Genomic DNA, 18470 nt, shown 5'->3' on the forward strand with positions numbered 1-18470 from the left:
AACCTTAACAGAAATGCAATTTGGAGTGCCAATAATTAGTTGGCAATAACATGTTCATTGAAATATGCTTGTTAGCCATAATTTTAAAAGCTAAACAATATTAGCAGAATAAGCAATTCATTTGCTCTAAAAGAATTTTTAAGCAATTATTCACTTGGTTCATCGAGCTACTTGTTGAACCATTACTTCCAGTTAATGTCAAAACTATTACCGGCTTCGGAAAGTGATACTCCACATGACTATATTTGGTGAAGAAATAATGTACACCCCCTTTTTACATATATGGAACCCCCCTACCCCTAAAATTGTGTGAGCGTTCACAGTTCCCACCTCCCCACCAAATTTGGTGTTAATTGCTGTAACCGTTTCCGAGAAAAATGCATGTGACAGAGAGGTAGTAAACCGATTTTGATAAGGTTTGGTTTTACACAAAACCTTAAAAAACTCTGCAGGTGTAGACAAAAAGTATGTACATATAAACTCGAAAGATAAAGTCTGCAAAATTGTTTTACGAAGGGGAAGCACTTGAAAGCAAAAACCTTTTCCTCTTCATCTGGGCTTGTGTCAGGCAATTGTCTGTCTGTATCAGACATCAGACAGACAAATGTCTATTTCTGATAAATGTCTATTTCAGACAAAATCTGCTTCTGTACCAGACAAATGTCTGAGTCTGTCTCACCCATCAGACGTTTATTTAAAAATTTCCGATCAGAGAATATGGCAGTCGAATCTCACCTCAAAACCAGCCGTTGATTGCCTTTTCGGGCATCAAACCACCGCTGAAAAAACATGAGGAATACACCGAAACAACGCGAATTAAATGCGACGATTTTGCAAGAGAACACTGCCACCCATTATGAGTGTCGATTCACAAAGCGACATATTGAACCCTCGATGTCATCATCCCTGATAAACGGAAAGGACTCTCTGATACGGTACGGATGAGGGCCCCAAAGAGTACGTCATCACATCGGGGTGCCACAAGGCTCGGTACTGGACCCCTACCATGGAATGTCATGTGTAATGGAGTGCTTGCTCTTCCAGTTCCGATTATCGGCTTCACCAATGGCCTGGCTGTGGTTGTTATAGAAAAGCATCGAGAGGATAGGGAATTTTATGTAGCGAAGGTATTGAGAGGGGGCACAGTATACAACTCAAAAAGCAGCTAGTCCTACCGCAATGTTGCCAAATATTGGCGGGCTGAAAAACTATCTACTTAATACGTTCAGTGCAAAAGTTTCGCAATGAAGAGAAGGAACCTCAACGAAACGTTGGAAAAAAGCGTGAGTCCGGAAAATATTGTTGTCTTAATGCTGAAGTCGAAGGAGATTTATCTCACGGTTTCCTCCAGATTAAAAAAAAACAAGCCAATGAAGGACGAAGGAAGAAAGTAAAAAGGGATAGAAGCACGAGTGCTTAAAGGCAAACCCACCCTGCGAAGTAATTCCTAAATGGTCGCCCGTGGGGCTGGGCTGGAGACATGGGGGGTGGTTTTTAATGGATTGCGAATCCCACACGCATCCGTCTTAACTCTGACTTTCGGCTGAGCTGGAGCAGAAATTTTGCTCTCGAAATACATGTACATATATACGTACATAATAAGAATGTAATAGGAGAGCTGATGTTCTTTCAATAAAAGAAGAAATGCCGACACGATTACGGTTTCCATGGCTCCGCGACTTGATGACGGATCTTGGTATAATGGCCCAAAAGAAGACTAAAACATTAAGGAACAATTTTCGATATCTTCTTTCGTTTTCGAAATATCGAAGGTTGAAGTTTTCAAACTGGAGCATATCCAAAACATGTACTTCACCACGATTACGATGGCCGCGGGTTTTGATGATGGATTTTGCTAAAACAAATCAAAATTAAACGGTAAAATAAATGAAAATGAAACGAAAATAAATAAATTTTTTTTACGTTACTTTTCTTCCTTATCAGTATTCGATATTCCCCTATACATCCGACATGAGACTCTAGCTAGTTCTATATTTCGACAAAGAATAGCACCATCCGTAAAAATCAATTCTGATCATTCCAACATCGGAATATAGATATACAAACCAAATATTAGTGGGCAATTTCCAAACTAGCAATTGTGCCCACGATTAATGTATTATTTTCGAATTGTATTTCCATTAGCAATTGTCCTGTCAAAGTGTCTGAGCGTGCATAATATAAGCTTAGAAATAGTACCAATGGTCATAATATAACCTCAACTTTCACATAAAATTTGTTAAAAATCCTACTCGATTCCATATGCATTTTCGTGTGGATGTACTACACCCCCATGATCTCATAGTATAAGAGTATCACCCTACTCAAAGTCCATATATAAGTCAAAAGTGTTTTTAATAAAAATAATAATCGCTGGCGCAACAATCCATATTGGATCAGGGCCTTGAAGTGTGTTAGAACACTTCATTCAAGTCCGTAACGGTATACTACAGTACACTGTAGATTTGATACAGGTTTCACAGCTGAGTCGACTAGTATCCGGGGTCAAATCACGATACAAATTCCACTACCACCAGTGAGATTTGAACCCCGACCTTCCAGCCTTGTGCTCTAACGACTCAGCTATCCAGATAGTGTTTTTGCTAGCTGCAAACTATATTTTTAATTTCGTGCGGTCGAGATTCTTTAGACAAGAAAATGGGAAAGTGGGACCCTAGGTTCGTCACTCTCGAAATGTTTAATGACTCCAAATCCCTCTTGATGTGTAGTTACTCAAAAGAGCCTTAAAATACTTCCTCGCCAGTAAAGTCCAACTCAAAACTCAACTTTGCTTGAGACTAGGTCACTTCGCTGGAAGCAAAACCATTGTTCCTCTTCCAAAAATAATAAGGGCGGATCTACCTCATTTAATCTCAGGCCTTCCTGCGAATTTCCTTTTACCACCCCTCGATAAACTTGTTTAATATAAAGCAGGAGCTATATAATCTGAGAGCCAAGGTCATTTTTATACTTATCTAAATGCACCTTTCTGTAAAAGAACAGAGATATATATTGGTGTAACAAGCAAGATGATCATCGATATTGGATTGTATTTGTGCTAGTTGTATTAGATTCTTCAACATATTTACCTTTGCTATGGTTCGTTCGCAAATGATCAATACAAGGGCCCAACACCTGTTTATCTTTGTACTGTCTTGGACTATCGGTGCATATTCGCAATGTTGAAAAGTCTACACATTTCTGTATGTAAGGCCACAATCCCCGCTTGCTTTCTAAATTTATCCTGAAAAATATACCAGCTCTTTGAAATATAAACCCAACATGGTTGTTTTAGTGTGAAATCTCGTCAATCTAGGCCAATCTACCTTCGCAACCCAGTACCAGATTACTGTGTGAAGCGATTACTTCAACTATTTCTCGACAATAGCAATAGCCAATTTTCCTCGAACAAGTGGTACTATCCACCAACAAAATTTCCACCATCATTAACGGGACACCCTGTATATAACTACATATAACTATAACAACATATCACTATGAATATATTTAACTATGAATAAATATAACTAAACATATTTGAAAATTAAACCAAACAAAATTTTTCATAGAAACAAAAAAAAAATTAACAACTATAAAATCATTCACATCATTGATCCAAATATACCTCTATCTCCTCATAATCTTTCTCTTTAGGCCCTTCTTCATTCTGTGCTAGTATCTCCCCCCACCATTTCTGCCTCCCCACCCACATTTCTAGTTTCATCGGAAGGATTGTATAACTGCCCGATTGTTTAGAACAGTTTATGCACTCTGTCCCGCAGATCAGAGTAAGCTTTTAAAACATATTTGGCCAAACAATCGGTATAATGTTCCTTTCGTGCCTTTTTCTACAATCTCAACTACTATCGACAGAAAGTTTCGTGCGTCCTGTCATCAAAAAAATCTTTGTTTCTCGCTCGATCCCCCCAAAAATCCACTGGCCCTCAATCATACGACCCCGATTATATTTCCGTTTCCACAGTTTTGCCTCATCTTGGTTGTCTTTTGGAATCCCTATTCCAATAGGACTTCTCGTAGAAAATTGGTCCAATCAACGATTGAGGTGGGGTTTACGTCAAACTCTTGCAGCAAAAATGGGTATTTTGGAGGATTTATAGTAATATAAAACATACACCTGCATACCTGCAAATTTGCTCAATATTCCACTTCGATTTTTCGAAAATGTTTTTCCTCGCACTATGCTTGAAATTGCATTCCTCCTGCACTTTCTTCTGACCTTTATAAGAAATTTGTGTTTTCTGGCAGCGCCAGAAAAAGTCTCTGCCAACCTTCAGGTCAGCATCGCATGGGGTACTTTAAGTTGCCAATTTTAGGATGAATTCCGTCTGGGACCATCTGCACCCCTTGCATGTAATGTCCGCTATTTCTCTACAAATCTGTGTGAGGGAAGTATAATAAACTTTGAATTATGTATAAAAAAGAAAATCATACAATATATAAAACTTAACAAAGGTCCATAAACGTACTCCAAATGGAATTCTCTAAATTCGCTGGAAATTATTCCAGGAAATTAGCAATTATGTTATGAAGGTTTAAAGAAGCAAAACTTTATAGCTACTTACTAGAGAGCTGCACGAATATACTCAAAAATGGCTGTATTCACTATACTCATAAATCATATTCTAATTTTCAAATGCAATATGCAATGAATACTAAGTATTCGTTTGTCTGATTCTCTGCTCTATCAAAGATTCACTCATTCGAAACAATAAATGAATATGTTTGGATGTTCTCAATAAGCAAAAACGAAATGGATATAAGTGAGTGCATTCATCGTTCGGTGAATCGAATGAATACGGATATCAGTATAATGGGCAATTCGGGTCACCCAAAATAAAATCAAAAAAAGAAAATCACCAAAAATACTCAGGTAACGTTTCACGCATTTGCGAAATTCTAGGTATCGTTTTGAGATATTCGTATACGGAATCGTGAGTGGCAAATACTTTGAAATTAAATGTTGATTAAAATCAATAAATTGTGGTTAAGTTTGTAAGAAACTTTCTAAAAAATGAGCTCTGCACATTCTTTTGAAAATTTTTATTGAGTAGCTTTTTTGTAAGAGTAGAAAATGGTTACAATGAAGAAATGAAGTCTGATTGCTTGCAAGGTGTGCTATAGTATACATAAGTTTTCAGATGGTACATCGAATTTGATGAGACACCGATGCTATACCGTTGGCAATCGTAATCCGAAGGAAACAGAAGAAGAATGTAAACATGGATACCAAACAAGAAGGCATCAAACTAGCTAGTAATTGAATTGCCGCTCATTTAATATAGTCGAGAATTCTGGACTAAAAACGTCCGCAAAAATTTTTCATAAAACCGATGCGAATTTTGGACGTCCTAAAACCCCAACGCGTAATATAACTCGATTGTATGACACCCATTTAGGGGGTAGTCAAAGCCAAGGTATTAAAATACAAATGCTTCGTTTACGCGGCGACTAGCCATATTTGAGCCGATAGTTATCTAAGGTGGCGAGCGTATAAACGATTTTGCGGACACTCGTGACCTTGTACTCATGAATGCATGGTTCATCAAACGATTGTCTCATCTTCCTACATTTTATAATGGAAACAGTAAAACGTAAATCGACTATATTGTCATAAGACGCCGACATTTTACCACTGTCACTGATTGCAAAGCGGTTGCCTATGAGACTATCACACCTCAACATCGGCCGTTGATTGCCTTCCTGCGAATTAAGCCACCGATAAAACAGTGTGAGGAACGCGCATTAAATTGTGGCGATTCCGTGAAAAGAAACAAGAAATGATCTCACTTACGCGATTACCGACCATTACGAAAGAGGAAGAATCGTGGAACCAAATGAAAAAGATCCAGAAAGCGGCCTCTGCAACCCTCGGTACATTAACCGAGATACTCGGCTTTGGATTGGCGATGTTGAAATGAAGGTCCGTGAAGAGCAACGCCTCTACCACAAGTGTCGACTATAAAACGCTGCCCATTTGACAAATTTATAAGAATGCCAACCAGGAAGCAAAGAAAGCGATCCCTGTCACCCGAGCGGACCATTAAAAAAACCTTTACGTTATTGTAACGGTGGACACTCGGGATGGCGAGACAGATCTGTTTCGACTTGCCAAAAGGCGAAACGAACCCACACAGGATATCGAACATTTCTGTTGCGTTAATGACAAGAACGGTACTTTGGTTACCAAACGTTGAGCCGCAACGGATAAATGGCGAGAATATTTAAAGCAGATTTCCACTGAAGAATTTGTTCATCCTCCACTCCCACAATCATTCCCGACATTTGGAGCAGTTCCACCTGTCAGTAATTCAGTAGGCGAATGCTCCAAAGGCCTAATCAGGCCGATCAGACCCGAGTCTGCACGGGGACTCATCTCAAGTGGCAAATTGGTCACGAAACCTTACCAGGGGTATACTGGTACCATGGGAACCGGGAAAGCCCCTGGACTCACATACTTCGGGTGAACTCCTGCTGTATGTGAGGACAGCTCGGTTATTTGCGGTTGGCCCCCCTAGTGGGAGTTTCATGGTGGTTGTGGTTGTGCTCAAGCGAGAAGAGACTTTCGGGTCTCGACGTGGTGTTGCGTATCAACACGGGTGCCGTACTCCATAGTTCGGTAGAGATTTAGGTAATTCTTGCATCCACCAGTATGAATGCTAAGCCATGCACTTGGCTTAGACTGGTACCGTTGTTCCTTGTCTCAGCGGGCTCTGATTGTGGTCACAAAATCAATCCGTGTCTTAAGAGGACCGTAGGATTAAGTCTCACCACAGGTGCCTACGTAAAACACTATGGGCTTCACTGTCAGTGCAACTGAAGTCGAGGAAACAATAAAACGAATGAAATTGGGGAAAACCACAGAACCCGACGGCATCGCATCTGAGCTCTGGGAAGCAAGAGCTGAAACCCAACACTGGTTCAGTGAGTTCTTTAATCTTTAAAGGTAGAACACCATCCGACTGGCAAGAAAGTACTACAATTCCATTGGAAATAGAAAGGTAGTCCAGCAGAATGTTCAATTACCGTTCGATCCGGTTAGTTTCTCATACCATGAAAATTTTCGAACGCATTCTTAATAACCGTATTCGCGAAATCGTTGAAATAACCGTGAATCTACTGGCGCAATACACGCTGCACGGTTACTCATGGAGAAACACCGTGAGAAGCATCGCATTGCATTTCTGAATCTAGAGAAAGCGTTTGATCGTGTGCCGCACGAACTCATCTTGTACGCTCTACAACATTTAATGCCAGAAGAACTCGTGCGCTGGGTACAATTGCTCTACCACGATTCGAAAAGTAAAGTTCAAAGTGCGGCGAGTGTATCAAAACCGCTTCGTGTCTATGTTAGTGTTCATCAAGGAAGCGCCCTCTCACCACTCCTCTGTGTTCTTGTTATGGACACCGTCACACAGAACATCCACGTCCACTGTTTTATGCAAATGATGTTTTCCTAGCATCTAATAGCAAAAATGATCTGATGAAGAAAAAGAAGTTATCTAAGGTCATCATATTTGTCATGCATTGGGCAATAAACCTTCCTCGGTACTGTTACGTCGTCTAACAGATAGTTGCACGGAAATTTGGAATTGAGAAACCAGTTGACTAATAAACTATTCAGAAATGTTGGAAAAGGAGTTGTCATTTGAGGATTTCCCGCGGAATAAAATCCGGGGAAAGAGATTGTCGCACGTGGAAAATCTTCACTTTTGTTGTTATTTTTAAACATTATTTTGCAGTTAGGTTAAACTTTACGGCTTACAGAATCAAAAGCAGCAACCCGGACATCTTCTGCCGAAAACCATCAAGGATCCAAGTTCGGCAACCATTCCAAACAAAAAAAAATAAATTTCCAACGGCGGCAATTCAATTTTTCCAATTTTTTTTTGTTAGTTGCAAGTTTGAATAACTAATGAAACTTGAAAAAAATAGTTGCTCGAATAACAATTAAGTATAATTACTTGTTCTTCGACCGATGCAATTAAGAAGTTAATGAATTTATTGGTCGTATAACCAGCTCTCTATGGTTCTAAGGCTTGGCCGACTATAAAAGACAATGAACGGCGTCTTGCGGTATTGGAGGCGATGACGTTGTACTAGTGGCGTTACACGTTTTGATCACATCCGAAATTAGAATATCCGCGATCGTTATGAGGTTGCACCGATCGTGAGAAAGTTGCGAAAGAGGCGTCTTCGATGGTATAATCACGCAATTCGTGCTAACGAGAATTCACTGGTTTGAACATCGCAGTCGATGGTAAACGACCAAAAGGAAGGCCGAAACAACGGTGGCTTGATACGCTGGATGGAGATTTAAAAGCCACGAGATTGCATCCAGGCCAGGCGTTCGACAGAGCCAAATGGCGATACCGATTACGACGAGCCGACCCTGCTTTTGAACGGGACAAAGGCTGAAGAAAAAGAAGAAGAAGATAATCAGCTAAATAATAAACGTATAATCAGCTAAGTAATAACTACTGCACAACAGTGCCGCAAAACGCTCAGTAACGTTTCGACCTTGATTAATTTTTTACTTTGGTTTTTTTGAGTGAATCGAATTATCCGTTACTCATATTCACACCGATTCCTATGCATGATCATTCGCTCCAACCGGAGCGAAATATCTCGAGTCAATGCTATCAGCCAATGGAGAACTGCATAATGAAATTGCTTCACGCATTAACACAACCTAGATGAAATGACATTCCACAACTGGTGTTCTTTGTGATCGACGTATCAGCGCACTTCCCAAATCTAAAATTTACTGCAATGTCGTCCGTCTGCCGCTCTCTATATTTCTGAGTCTTGGTTGACTATAAAAGACAATGAATGGCGTCTTGCGGTAATGGGGACGAAGATGTTGCATTGTACTGGTGGCGTGACACGTTTTAATCACGTCCGAAATGAGAATATCCGCGCTCGATATGGGTTTGCACCGATCGTGGAAAAACTGCGAGAGAGCCGTTTTCGATGGTGTGGTCACGTAATTCACGCTAACGAGAATTCAACAACCAGTATTGGTCAGAACATCGAAGTCAATGGTAAGCAACCAAAAAGCCGGCCGAAACAACGGCGGCTTGATACGTTGGATGGGAATTTAAAATTACATCCTAACCAGGCATTTGATAAAATAAAATGACGAAACCGATAACGACGAGCCGACCCCGCTTTTGAACGGGACAAAGGCTGAAGAAAAAGAAAAGGATGTGAGAAGCGACGAGTGCACGACAGCTCCGTGTCACATAGCTAAAAATTCCATCGCCCTCTATTTTCTAGAAAGGGATTTAAATAAATCATTTGATGGAAACCCCTGTATGGATAATAGTCAACCTCATACACTTCACACTCTGAGTTTAATATTATTAGCATATGCCAAGAATGTAACCTCAAATATAAAAAAAGGCTGGGGATAGTTAGATTCTTCTTGAATGGAATTTTAATATTTCACTCGAATGTCAATTATTCCCGTTAATTATGACGTCAGCATCTTATTTGCGGTAATGGGGCTTTGGAAGCAGTTAATTCGCGTGAAATTGCTAAGTTTGAACTGCTATAACTTTTGCGTTAATGGCCTGATTTCCATGAAAACACGTATATATGAAATATTGTCCTCTATGCTGGTGCAAAATTCGGAAGTCCTAGGATGAATTTAAGGGGGGTTTTCCAGTAAATTTATAAAAGTTATTAATATACTATTAGTAAGTTTATTTGAGCAGATATAGGAATGGGACATATTTTGAGGCCTAGATTTTATCTAAACGAACCTCCCTGACTTTTTTCGGATTTTTAGGTTGGGTAGTTTCCGAAAATAAGTCCTGTCTCTAACTAATGTCAGTTCCAGTCCATTTGATACCCTACACGACTATATCCGGTGAAAAAAATTTCTGAAACGCCCTTGTCATGTATGGAGGGCCCCCCTTTAAACTCCACCTAAATTTATGCCACTCGCTGTATGCGTGTAATTCCCATCAACCAAATTTCGTTCGGATCGGTTCAGCCGTTTTGGAAAAAAGCGCGTGTGACAAACAGACATTGAATCGATTTTAATAAGGTTTCGTTTTACACAAAACCTTAAGAAACAAATCACAACCGAGTGGTCCCTCAGTTTCGCATTCGTTTTAATAAAATTTATGAATGAAATTTATTTCCGCCAACTGACTACAACGTTGTAAATGAACACCGCGTTGATTTTCACCAAACATTCCAACTTGTCCTCATTTTCGTGTTTCATAAATCATTTGGCGGAAAACGGTTGATATGAAAATACACAGATTTTCATATATTTTTAAACTGCTCCACGATTTTCCGTAATTTATAAGGAAAACGTCTCTTTCAAATTTGACGGTTAACATTGAAAATGACAGTGTTAACTTCAACAAGTTGAAAGAAATGTCAACGAACATTTCATTCAGTTTTATCAATAATTATGAGATAAAATGTAACTGAAATCGGTTTTCGTCATGCACATACTTTGACAAGACAATTGCTGACGGAAATATGCAAGTTGGCAGTGAATGACCTGATGTTCAATAAATTTAAAAGTTTCATTTTTCAATATTTCGAAAGGTAACCGAGATGTCGAAACATTTTATTTTCGTTTCATCAAAACACGCGGCCACTGGAGCCGTGACGTAGTCGAAACGAAAGGAGGTATCAAAAATGTTTACTTAATATTTTAGTCTTATTATTTATATTATACCAGAACCCTCGATTTGCTAACCGTGAAGTACGTAATATACATTGACTTCCAGTGGCCGGCAACACACAGACTTTTCTAGGTTATGTCTGAAAACAAAAATGACAAAACAGTTCTAGCTATTCTGGCTAACCATACAGTAACAGATAAGTACCTGTTGCCGGGCTTCCACTAAGAAATGACAATTATCCTAATATTCGGATATATCAACGTCTAGTGAACGAAAATAATCCGCGACCGAATTACACGGGGTGTTCTAAAATAAATAATACCGTTAAAAAGGTTCCTGACTGCCAGGGTAAGTTCAACTTTGTTTACCTCTGAACATATGGTACGTTTGCTTCCTTCGATGAAATAACAGCTCACACCACATCAAACACGGTTGCCAATTGGATATAGGGCAAAAATCCTTAGTGGAAACTCAGTAAACACACACCGTATCCCAATAGCACCGAGGCACGAAACCTGTCGAGGACTGGTCGTAAACAATGGAATTATAGGTTATGCGCCCTGTATTGCCGACACAGATGTTTTATCGAGGCTGATGCTTAAGTGCTTCACCACAGATGTCGCGAGTTTTGGAAAGAATACTACCGGAAACTGTTATGAAATCTAAAATTAAACTGAACATTTTAAAGTTTTGAAACTCGGAACAGAGGAAAAACTTTGAAGAAACAAAAATGTGATATGATACTGGGCAAATGTAATGAGACTAGACAGAGTAAAACATTAAGACCGATCCAAACCAAAGGCGTATTGAACTTAGAATTTAGAGTCGTTTCCAGTAATTTTCTCTTTACCCGAGTTATCACAATCTCGGCAGATGCCGGATTTTACCTAATACTAGCACTGGAGGTCACCAATGCTATGTCCGGCATGCGGCTCGTGATGACCTTTGCGGATGGCTTGGATTCGACACTTGTCTAATCCAAACTCCATCCGAATATCCCGGCTGAACATATCTATTATTGGCAACAGACTTCTAAGATGGTTGTCAGTCCTAGCATACAGCTTGATGTCATCTAACTACATCAAGTGTGTCAGTTCGCGCTTAGCACGTAGGCCATATTTTATTGCAAAACCATGCCCTCTAGCATCATTCAGTAGCCATGAGAGGGGGTTCAGTGCCATACAAAACCAAAGGGGACTCAACGAATCCCCCTGGAAGATGCCCCTCCGTATACGGATGGGCTCTAAGGTATTAGCACCCTCAGATGTACGGACTGATAAGTTGGTATGCCACCCTTCCATGACTGTCGCCAAAAACTTTATTAGTTTCGGATCAATGCGATACAGATGTAGGATATCGATTAGCCAGGTATGCGGAACGTTATCAAAAGCCTTGGCATAACGTTGAAAAGGTTTCTTTGGCCTCTAGTTGCTTGTCCTACAACTACCGAGTCGATAATGAGTTGCTCTTTGAAACCCCTTGACCAAACTCGGCAGCCCTTCTGCTCCTCGGACAAAATGTTGTTGGTCTCGAAGTGCGATTGATCCTTCCACTAATAATGGACGTGATGAATTTGTAGAGGGTTGGTAAGCAAGTGATCGGTCTTGTGTCTGTGGAGTCCTGCACCGTGTCCTTCTTAGGGATAAGGTAGGTAATCCCCGCAGTTAGGAAGGGTGGAAATTCCTCCGGCTGACTCATGACCTCATTTATACTGCGTGCCAACCGACTGTGTATGCTGGTAAATTTCTTATACCAGAAATTCTTCACCCGATCCAGACCTGGGCCCCTCCAGTTCTTCGAGCTGTTTATGGCTCGTCGAACTTCCTCTTCGGTAACTTCCGCAAAATTCATGCCAGGCGTATTGGCATGGCGGGTGCCTTCGGCGGTGATCCACTCAGCATGCTCAGCATGTTGGGCGGGTAACCCCCACAGTCCACCCCAATACTCTTTCGCTTCTGTCACCGAGAACTGTATTGTCTGGACACTCTGTTGGGATTCGTTGAGAGATCTGAAAAAGCTCCGCTGGTTCCTCGCGTATGTTGCATTCTGGACACGTCTGGAATGATTTTCGCCATACCGTGGTAACCGACTGCATAGTGTGTCCAGAATTTCAACTACGGGTGTCTCACTGGGGATGGCATAGTTCCGGTAAACACTCTGCACTTTATTTCTCACCCGTCTGCTGGCATTGCCAGTGCTGATCTGAATCAGTCTAGCAATGTCCTGCCTTAGTGAGACCCGCCGACGTTCCAGACGAATTTTCCATGGTGGATCTCTTCTGTCATTCAAACCAATAACACGAAAGCGAATCTTCTGACCGTGCAATCTGATAGCCGCAACTGCACAACAATACACAAGTGATTGTAGTTGCAGCAGCGACATATCAGCACACAGTCGAGATGTAATCTCATCATTGATTTGAGATAGCATTCCCGGAGTTGCTGGCGATGCATAGAGCCTGGGAAGACCTGGTCTATGCAAAGGATCCATATCCGAGAATTCTATACACGTTTTTTGGAATTCTTCCCGAACCCCAGCGGAAACCTCAGCTGGACGGTGGAGAAGAGTGCTTCGGCGAGTACTGAACCTGTTGCCTGCAGTGCGGCGTGGTGTTGTTAATGCCGCCGCCTCTGCCCCCATCGACCCTCGGCCACCAGTTTCCCCGATGACCTCAAGTCGAACACGTTCCCTGATGGTGGCCGGGATTGTGTGGCTGCGAGTAATAAAGCAGTACTGGTCTGCGACTCGTTGCACAGTCACGTGCGCGAATTGCGGGAATGCTCGATGAATCTCTGGTGCAACAAGGGGCGGTAAGATGTTGTACCTGCCCCTGCCGTTATTTCCTAGTAGAAGCAGATGATGAAGAGGTTCATTTCTTCAGTCCATTTCATCCACTTCCTACACGAACCTGCCGAAGTGGTCGCCACAGATTATGGCGAAACAGCTGCAGCAGGCGGAGCTGTGCTCCTGGTCGTCGTGGCGCCTAGACGTCAAACCGCCCCACGACTAGCGGTTTCGACGCCGTGCTGTTCATTACGAGAGCCCCACCCAGTCACCAAGTCAGACAACTCCCGCCGGTTATCCGTACCGGACCTCCCCACGTACTCGAGGAGGGCGATCAGACCCGAGTCTGCAAGGAACTCATCTGAAGCCTCGCCGGAGGTTATCTGGTACCATGGGAACCGGGATGGCCCTCTGAGGGCATATGCTCCAGAAGAATTCCTGGCTCTCGGCCCGGTTATTTGCGGTTGGCCCCCTAGTGGGAGTTTCATGGTGGTTGTGGTTATGCCTACATCGCGGGCAGAGCTCCCCGGAGCTCACGCGTGGAGTTGCGTTTTACAACTCGGGCGCCGTACCCCTTAGTTGCGGCAGAGGTGTTAGATAGACCTCGCATCCACTGGTATGAATGCTGAGCCTGCACTCAGTATAAACCAGGACCGCTGTGCTTGCATGGCGGGGCTCTGATTGTAGTCCCAAAATCAATCCGTGTCCGAAGAGGACCGTGGGATTAAGCCTTCACGGCAGGTACTCACGTTAAACCCCCCAGGACTTTCGTACCGGACCTCAAATTTCTTCTTCTTCTCATTTTTGGTGGTACATTTTATCACTAGCTGCCAACACCTGGCTTCCTTAGTGAGTAATCTGCAAGACTGCAAAGTTCCTGCACTTTCCTGACCTACCCCCTGAGACGCTGCGGTGGCGTACAGCCATTCAGACTGAAGCTATCCATCCCTCCTCCTTTCACAACCGGGCTTGGAACCGGCTATTTTACTCAGTCCGTCAATGACTTTTAGGGTGGTTTACCATTGAAGAAGCGTTATTGGCCCTAAGATTTCCCGCCAAATTAACGTTTACTTGGTTTGTGTCAGACGACTAATTTTCACACTAGTATAAACATATAACGGAGGTTTTACATTTGTTTGTCATGTTTACCATGTGTGCTTTCTCTTGGCTTTATTGTTCAGAAGCTATATACCGCGTTTGCTAGTAAAACTCTCTGCTGAATTTCATCCTGTTAATTGCACCTTTACAAAAGATCACCCGTAGATGAATAAGAAGCATTGGTCACGACACACTCCCAGTAATTCTCTGGTAAAACTAGAAATATCTGGTCAATCGTGATATATCTGTATTAAAATAAAATAGTAGCGAAAAGAAAAAACCGTCTAATCATTTCAATCTTCAGCTGCTGCTGCATTGTTGAGCTACATTTTTAAGATTTTGTCCAAAACAAGATGTTATTAATATCGATTGTTTGTCCATAGTTTTTTAACGGGGTGGAAATCCTGAAAAGACGCTGGAATGTGCTGGAGTTTTGCTCACTAAAACTACTCCTGAATCCCCTCTACCCCATGGTGTGTATCACGTGGCGAAGTTAGCTCATTCTATCTAGGGCTCTCCTTTTCTCAACATACTCTCGTGAGATTCGATTATGGATTTCATCGCATTTTAATCCTCCTGCTTGCGTTCTCCATACCAGACTTTGCGGTACCAGAAATTTAACCAAAATATCTTCTTGGTTTTTCCTATCATGGGCGAGTCTCCGGAGCTCCATCGCACTACGAAAAATTAAGTGAAATGTCCAATTTTAACTGAAATATTGAGAAGTAAAGGCATTACCTTCTATGCCCCGTGTAAACCTGGTTGAAACTATAATTTATCTCTCCGTACTTTCACTCCAGATGCTTCTTAATGGCAGGGAACAGCTTGTGTTTACACTAACCTTTTTCAGCTTCCCCTCGGACACCACGTTGTCGTGATGGGGGAGCTTGTGATAGTTTACTACTAAATCTTACTGCGGCCGGCCTGTCGGTGACACTGTTGCCTAACTCTTCTAAAATACGGGAGAGGAAGGCTCGGCAGAAGGAAACTTTAGCCGCAGAGGAGAATTGACCTTAGACTTGCCTTCTCCGCCTGTACCTGGAAAAACGGAAGAAAGGGAATCTGATATTTTGGACGTAACTGGTCCAACGCCGGTATGTGAAAATAGATCCATGCAGCCCGGACTCTGTGAACCTGGGGGAGCTTCTAGCCGACGACAACGGAAGGCACTGCGAAAGAAGGTGAAGTTTCTTGGGAATGAGGACATGGACGTTGCTACACCAGCAAGTGTGGCGATATCCAGAGAAATCGGACACAAGAAAACGGAACTTTCGGCGGAAGGTGAGGACAAGCTGGTAACCCCGTTGAGATCCACACTGAACGCAGCAGACTTTTCAGTTAATGGCGGTTTCATATTAGACTATACTTATGGCTACAGACGTGAGAGTTAGTCAAATCAACCTCCAGCATGCCAAAGTTTCTTCCTATCTACTGGCGGCAAAGCTGTCAAAGTTGCAGGACTGTCCTTATATTTTTTCTGGTTCAAGAGCCATGGGTTCATTTGAACAGAATCTGTGGTATTGGATCAGCCAACGGGGCTAGAATCTTCTTCGTTGAAAGATCCTCGAGACCGAGGGCCTGCGTTTTGATGTCAAAATTGTTAGAGGCAATCATGCTGAGACAATTCTGTTCCCAGGATCTTGTTGCGATCAACTTACGATACCAGGTTAATGGTGAGAAAAGAAACGTCATAGCTGCCTCTGCTTACTTACCCTATGATTCTTTGTCCCCTCCGCCGACGCAAGAACTAAGGGATCTGGTAGTGTATGCAGAATCAAGTGGCCTCGAACTTTTATTATTGGGGCAGTAGCAAATGCAATCCTAGAGGAGAGAAGCTGTTTGATTTTATCACTTCAGCTTGTCTGGTTACCGCAAAAGTAAGGTGCGCCCGTACGTTTGTGGGGCCAAAAGAAAGTGAAGTAATTGACCTAACAATCTGGACTTCAAAGCTTTTAGAGATGATTAGAAACTGGCGAGTGCTAGATGAAGTCTTACTCTGAGATCACCGTTACTTAGAATTTAGTCTAACTATTGCAGACGAACAGCCTGTAATACAAAGATGGAATCCTAGAAAAACGGATTGGGCGAAGTTCAATGAACTTCTTAGCGACAAAGTTGAGCTCCCTAGACCATTAAGGACTCATTTGACGATAGAAGATCAATTGAAAACTCTGAATCGCACACTTTTAGAGTCCTTTGAAGAGGCTTATCCTATTTCCCGAGGCCAACGTGGTAAAATGGTTCCATGGTGGAACCGAGAACTGCAGCGACTCAGACGACTTCTAAAACGTGCTTCCGAAAGCAATAAAGATGAAGACAGGCTAAGCTTCCGGAACCCACAGCGAATATAAGAGGCTCATAAAACGTTCGAAACGTGACTCTTTTAGAGCATACAGTAAGAAACTGGAAGGTGAAAGGGAGACTTCCAAGTTGTGCAGAGTCCTTAATAAAGATGAGCCGGCCACGTTGGACTCTCTTAGAAAACCCGATGGTACTTTCATGAACTCCAGAGCTGAGTCTATGCAGACTCTCTTGGAAGTACACCACCCGGGAGAACAGGCCTCAGAAGTGGGAAGAAGAGAATTGGCGGTTTCTGGAAACCCTTCAACATGAAGGTGTTGCAAGGGAAATTGGGGCATTGGGAGAGCGGTTGCTACCAATGAAAAGGCGAGAGCTACTACACTATCATTTGAACACTTCAAAGCATCTGACATGGATGGCATCTACCCAGCGATGCTAAAGGAGGGTATAAAGCACTTAGAGCAACTTCTAAGGAATATTTTTCGAGGATGTCTTGGGCTACCTGCCTTGCTCTTGGCAGAAGATGAAGGTAATCTTCATACTAAAGCCTGGGAAAGATGACTACTCAAATCCAAAGAACTTCAAGCAAATCAGCCTAACATCATTTTCGTCTGCTCTTCATTCTTTGGTTTCAAAGATAGAGGATGGAACTCGGAAGGGTGAGTACGCGATGAGGGTGTTCGTGGACATTGAAGGGGCTTTTGACTGTGCGCCCTTCCAAAAGCTCTGTGACGCCGCCAGAGAGCATGGTGTTGACGAAACTCTAATAAAGTGGATCTACGCTATGCTAACGCAGAGATTGTTATGTGCTGAAGTGGATGTTGATCGCTACTTAACAACGGATGCGACGAAAGCCTGCCCTCAAGAAGATGTGCTATCGCTACTTCTGTGGAGTATACTGATCAACTCACTACTATGCGAACTGCAATATCTGCCAATACACGTTCAAGCTTATGCGGATGGCTGTGCTGGCTGTTTGTTGAGATTTCGTAATGGTGTGTAGAAAGGAGTGATGTGGCGCGGCAGGATTCGAATACAAGCGGACAGATGACGCCACCGGCGCTCTCCACTCAGTTCAGACCTCGCTACAAGAGTGAAGAACAGAGTATGTGACGAGAAACGTCAGAGAAAAAAATAATAATAATAAGAAAAAAGACAGCTCGCAGTCATTGTGAGAAGAACGAGTTTCGTGTAAAAAGAAAACAGTTACAGACGGAAATTAGTATAATTTCTAATATCTCGGAGTTATAATAAGAGTACTTTTTTGAAATTGTGTATTGAACTTTGTAAAATACGAAAAACATGTGAGAAACCTATTTCGAAGAATAAAAGCTCTTAAATTTGTCAAAAGGAAAAGAATAGAAGCTCCTAAACATACATGTAGAAATGAAGATGAAACCAGCTCTCACAGCTTATGGGCTGTGTAGATGGACCTTTGCTTCGACATGGGAACTTAGGCCTCAAATAGTAATCTGGACATATGTTGCTATCATCAGGCCGATGCTCACTTATGCATCCACAGTGTGGTGAGTTAAGGTGAAACTAACTAGTAAACTAGCCACACTGCAAAGAAATGTGTGTCTGGGTATCACCGGTGCCATGATCACCACATCCGGCGCA

General features: G+C 42.2%; 1 protein-coding gene and 1 long non-coding RNA gene across 2 annotated transcripts in view; one reads left to right on the top strand and one right to left on the bottom strand.

Moving 5' to 3' along the window:
• Positions 1-10262: 10262 nt before the first annotated feature.
• Positions 10263-11221, bottom strand: LOC119652177. The gene is made up of 3 exons (XR_005249518.1): positions 11036-11221; positions 10872-10973; positions 10263-10806 (listed from the first exon to the last, which is right to left on the bottom strand). It is a non-coding gene; the product is annotated as an uncharacterized LOC119652177 (long non-coding RNA).
• Positions 10854-18470, top strand: part of LOC119652132 (electron transfer flavoprotein beta subunit lysine methyltransferase-like) — a 241981-nt gene continuing 234364 nt past the window's right edge. Inside the window, exon 1 of the mRNA XM_038056074.1 lies at positions 10854-11016. The gene's annotated coding sequence lies outside the window, so the exon portion shown is untranslated. The remainder of the gene's footprint in view (positions 11017-18470) is intronic.

This window comes from Hermetia illucens, chromosome 1, assembly GCF_905115235.1.
Source record: "Hermetia illucens chromosome 1, iHerIll2.2.curated.20191125, whole genome shotgun sequence".
Lineage (NCBI taxonomy): Eukaryota > Metazoa > Arthropoda > Insecta > Diptera > Stratiomyidae > Hermetia > Hermetia illucens.